The sequence below is a fragment of the Bidens hawaiensis genome, unplaced genomic scaffold (genome assembly GCF_021521415.1).
Source record: "Bidens hawaiensis isolate Kalapana, Puna unplaced genomic scaffold, B.hawaiensis_p1.1 tig00054710_1, whole genome shotgun sequence".
Lineage (NCBI taxonomy): Eukaryota > Viridiplantae > Streptophyta > Magnoliopsida > Asterales > Asteraceae > Bidens > Bidens hawaiensis.
The window spans coordinates 86642-92215 of NW_027499839.1; the positions used below are offsets into that span (position 1 = coordinate 86642).

A 5574-nucleotide genomic window follows, 5' to 3' on the forward strand; every position below is an offset into this window, starting at 1 on the left:
AGGCAACAAAAAAATCACAGTCTTTTGTCATGTTTTTTAAATCAGGTCGGGTCTGAAACGGTTTCATGGAATGGCACTACGAACTAGCAAGTTGGGTCGGATCCAAATCAGTTTTCCAGTACAACTCTACTTTTAAGCATACCTTACTACAAAGTTAAAAAAGTATGATGGGCTTCCAATATATCTAACTAAAGCCCAATAACAAAACGACACCGTATGAACTTCTGTTAAAAAATCGAAACCCTAACACCACCGGAGTAACCATGGACACCGAAGATGACGTCATCGGACACATGACCGACGAGATCTACACCAACGGCGGCGACGACAAACGGCGGCCGGTGATCAGCGGCGGTGAGCAACTGGATATCGAGGCGTACGCCGCGTTATACACCGGCCGGATCAAAATTACACGGTTAATATTCATTGCGGATAAGTGTGATAATGTATCGATGAAGTTAGAGGCGTTGCGAATGGCGTATGATGAGATTAAGAAGGGGGAGAACACGCAGTTGTGCAGAGGATTGATGGGAGGTTGGGACCGGGTTATGGCCCGGATGCGGCGTGGATGGATGCGGTGGAGCGGAGGGCGGAGATAAGGAAGGAGAAGTTGGAGAATGAACTTAATGCTTATAAAGTATGATCTTATCTATTTTTGAGTTTTTAATTTTACTGCACACAAATAACTAAAGTAATTATTACTGTAGAGTTGCATAAAAATGAATTAGAGTAATAGTAATTGCTTTAGTTTATAAACTGTAGAATTTATAAACGTACAAATAACTAGAGTAGTTATTGTTAATGTAGAGTTTTGGACTAGAGTAATTATAGTACAAAAAATGAAGTAGAGTAGTAATAATCACTTTAGTTCAAAAATGGTAGGGTACTTTATAGACGTACAAATAACTAGAGTAGTTATTGTTACTCTAGAGTTTTGGACTAGAGTAACTATAGTGCAAAAAATGAAGTAGAGTAGTAATAATCACTTTAGTTCAAAAATGGTAGGGTACTAATAATTACTTTAGTTATTTGTATGCTTCTTCATTTCTCCATTTAATTTACCACACGGTACAAATAACTAGAGCAGTTATTATTATTGTGGAGGTATGAACTAGAGTTATTACAGTGCAAAAAAAAAATAAAGTAGAGTAAGTTTAAAAAATGTAGAGTAGTAATAAATACTTTAGTTATCTGTAGGCTTCTCACTTTAAGAGCTGTTTGTGTTTCATTCTATCATTGTTGTTATAAGTGTATGATTATATTTATCAATAGTTTAATATTGTTTTTAGTTTTCGTTTGTTTCTTTTTTTTTTTTTCGAGTTTGTTTGCAAATTCTGCGATTTTAGGGCTTTTGGTGCTATCTTTTTTGGGATGTTAAAAACTTAGTTTAGGTTACTAGCTAGGGTTTCTAGGACACTCTGATGCACGGAAACGCGACCAACCTGCCGTACCCCGTCCCGGAAACTCGTTGGGGACGGAAACGCCAATGGGGACGGCCGGAAACGTTTCTTCACCGTTTCCTTAAAGTTGGGGACGGTCGTTGACCGTTTCGAAAAGTCAAACGATGTTTCGATACGTTTCCAGAATTTTGGGGACGATTTTTAAACGTTTCCGCAATTTAAAGGGTATTCCGGCGCCACGTTAAGTATTCAGGCGAAGAATTCCGGCGCCGGAAAATTGATGAAGAAGATGGAAGAAGAAGAAGTGGCGGCTGAATGTGTTTAGGTTAAGTTATAGTTTAAGTTTAAACATTAAACCCCTTTATCTTTCAATTGTTTGCATCTAGTCCCTAAGCTTTGTTAACATTTACATAAATAGTATTAAATTAGATTATACATTTTAACATTTAACCCTCACTATCTAGATTAGTTTACATTTGGTCCTCAACTTGTAATTTTATACATAAAATGTTTAAATGACATTATATATAAATCAAAATTATATATTTATTTATTTGTTATTAATAATTAATTAACTATGTAATATATATTTTTATTTTTTTTATAAATTTTTTGTCGTACCCGTGCCGTACCCGTTTCTTGATTTTTTGAGTTTTGCCGTTTCCCGTTCCCGTACCGGTTCCCGTGCAACATAGCTAGGACATTGCGTAGTAAAATTGGAAGTTGTTGATGACTTGATGGTGGTTGTCGATTATGATTGTAGTTAAGGAGCCTGACTGTGAGGGAAGTTATAAAAATGTATTAAGTTTTATATGGAAGTATGATAAATGAGCAACATATACATGAGTAATGACATGGTTTTTGGTATTGAGTGGCTCTCTAAATTGATGAGATTTGTGTTATACTTGGAAAAAGGAATTGTTTGTTAAAGGGGACCTGGATTTTGATGATTGTAGGAGTTTAGAAGATGGGAGATAGAGCATTATATTGTTTGGATGATGATGAACTTGTAATTCCTTGGTAGGCAAGTCGTGATCAAGCAAATGGAGAATGAGGAAAACATGATACGATGTTAAACAATAGTATCTTCACTGTATAAGCGTGGCAAAAAACTAAGTATCAGATTTTTTTTAAAGGTTTGCTTCTCTTATTGTTCATTGTTGCTATCTCATTCTTTTTCCCCTTATCAAAATTGTATATCTTTTTATTGCAAACTCAATCGTCTATTCGATTGGTGGTTCTTCATTTCACTGTGTTGAACCGGGGAGGCTTAGAGTTTGCTTCCCGGATTTGAAAATAATACTTGCTTTTGTTAAGAAGAGGAATATGAATGAGATGACAATAATGGGTATTAACTATTAAGAGAATTAAAACATTTCAAAAAAATCTCTGACTTAATATTATTTCGTCATGCTTATATGTTGAAGTTAGTATGTTATCACGTTGTATTTTGTCTCCTCGTTCACCCTTTGCTCGATCACCATTGTTCACGCAAGGGTGTAAGTTAGATATGCTTTATATAGAACCCAGTTTTAAATAACGGTTTGTATTTTTAAATTATGTTTTGTAGAACTCTAAACCATTTCATGACCCCTAAACAAATATTATTGATGTGTATGATAGAAAACATTTCTCTTGTTAGGATCAGAAAAGACAACACATACATATATATATATATACATGTATATATATGCTATTGGCTAACTTTTTTATTGTTACAGACAAATTTGATTAAAGAGAGCATAAGGATGGGATACAACGACTTTGGAGACTTCTATTATGCGCATGGTGCACTGGGTGATGCGTTTAAAAATTATGTCCGCACGCGTGATTATTGCACGACTTCAAAGCACATCATACACATGTGTTTGAATGCAATTTTGGTCAGCATTGAGATGGGTCAGTTTGCACATGTTATAAGCTATGTCAGTAAGGCTGAGCAAAACAAAACCGATCTTGATGCCATTACAATTTCAAAACTACAATGTGCAGCTGGACTTGCACATTTGGAGGCTAAGAAATACAAACTTGCTGCCCGCAAGGTTTGTTTTTCATTACATTTGATTAGTAGTTACTTCCACATTTACCATTTTGCACAACAGTTATTGTATTGTGACAGTTTTTGGAAACATCCCCAGAATTGGGAAACAATTACTCAGAAGTTATTGCAGCTCAAGATGTTGCAACATATGGTGGACTTTGTGCACTTGCAAGTTTTGACCGTGCAGAGCTAAAGGTAGCATTATCCTTTTTAGTTAATTACTTTATCATATAACCATTTTATAATTATAATATTTTTATACTTGATATATACGTGTATTGTAGGGGTGGGTTCTAGGCCTGTATACAAACCAAATGGACACTATCATCTTGTTCTTTCATTTAACTTTAACCGAACAAACGATTGGATTCGGACAACTAAATGAACCAGAATTTCAAGTTCATGTTCGTTAATGAAAATGAACATGTTCGTTTTGTTTATGTTCTCGCTCGTTAACAGTATCAACGAACAGTTGACGAGCGTATATGAAACATTGAGCTTAACGAACATATCTAATCGTGTTGGCCTAAAAAGTTATAAAACTAAAATGAGTTGTAATGGTTCAAAAAGTTTATGTGAACATATTAACGAACGTAAATTTCAAACTCAAACAAAAAGTAAACTAACAAACGTAAAACGATTTAAAATGAATGAATGTTCACAAACATAAATGAATGAACAAGACCTGTGTTCGTATTCGTTTATTTAATAAAATGGACAAGTTGTTTGTTCATGTTCATTCATGTATTAAATTAACTAAACGAACGTAAAAATCTTCTCAAACGTTTTACCAGCTGTCCTCTGAACGTTCAGTTTGTTTACATGCCAGCCTATATTTTTAGTTTATCACTTTACCATCCGACTATCTGATAATATTATAATCTCTCATTTGGCAGGCAAAAGTTATAGACAATATTAACTTCAGTAACTTTCTAGAGTTAGTGCCCGAAGTAAGGGAGCTTATTCATGATTTCTACTCAAGGTATGCTTATATAATATTGTAAAAGCGAGTAATATAATTTTTATCTTTTTGTTTTATGGAATTGTTTTCTCAAATTCTTGCAGCCACTATGCCTCGTGTTTAGATTACCTCGGAAACCTTAAAGCAAACCTGCTACTCGACATCCACTGGCATGACCATGTGGAGCCGCTTTATACTCAAATCCGTAACAAAGCGTTAATTCAGTATACTCATCCGTTTGTGTCGGTTGATTTAAACATGATGGATAATGCTTTCAAAACGATTGTAGCCGGGATACAAAAAGAACTCGAGGCGTTAATTACTGACGACCAAATTCAGGTTAATTTAAAATCTTGTTTGTTATTAATAAGAATTAACCTAGCAACTAATCTATTGATACCACATTGTTTCAGGCGAGGATTGACTCGCACAATAAGATTTTGTATGCTCGTCATGCGGATCAAAGGAAAGCTACTTTCCAACGGGTTTTACAGATTGGGGTTGAGTTTTGATCGAGATGTTCGGGCTATGTTGCTACGGGCAAATCTTATCAAACATGATTATAATCTCAAGGCGTCAAGGAAAATTTGAGACTTTAATATTGCGTACAATCACTGATTTGATAAATATTGAAATAGAATGCATATTCATGATGTTCGGTTTTGATCATGTTAATGTTGTAAAGAAAACTCAGAGAGGTGTTTTGAGGCTCCTAGATAAGACTTATTAGTAGAGGTGGCAAATGAGTTGGGTTAAGTCGAACGGGTCATAACTTATGCTACACATAAAGTTATGTGTAGCATGTTCTCAGCCTAAGATTGGTGGTGTTTATTTGTTTATATTGGATGTGCATCCCTTTGAAACATGTTATAATTGCTGTTAAATGTTTTGAATTTGGTGCAACTTGGTTAAGTTAATTGAGTTCGGGTCGTGAGGGATGTTTGGCATCTTGTGCTGAACTGCTAAGGGATGGCCTCAAGGGGTGGCCTCTAAATCGTTCAGCATGAGTCTAAAACTTAAGAATTAGAAGGTTATATCAACAATCTTGAGTTCCTAGAAATAAAGTTATGAACATGTTGAGTTATAAACATTTTCTTATAAAGAATTAGAAGTTTATATTAACAATCTTGGTCGCTTGAACACAAACTATATATGTGACGTGTTCATGTACA

General features: G+C 34.9%; 1 pseudogene across 1 annotated transcript; it reads left to right on the plus strand.

Moving 5' to 3' along the window:
- The first annotated feature begins 242 nt into the window (after window positions 1–242).
- On the plus strand, window positions 243–5116 carry LOC143600653 (COP9 signalosome complex subunit 1-like; annotated as a pseudogene). Its single transcript, XR_013147517.1, has 6 exons — window positions 243–637; window positions 3122–3442; window positions 3520–3636; window positions 4338–4423; window positions 4507–4741; window positions 4816–5116. The product of XR_013147517.1 is annotated as a COP9 signalosome complex subunit 1-like (transcript).
- Window positions 5117–5574: the final 458 nt, after the last annotated feature.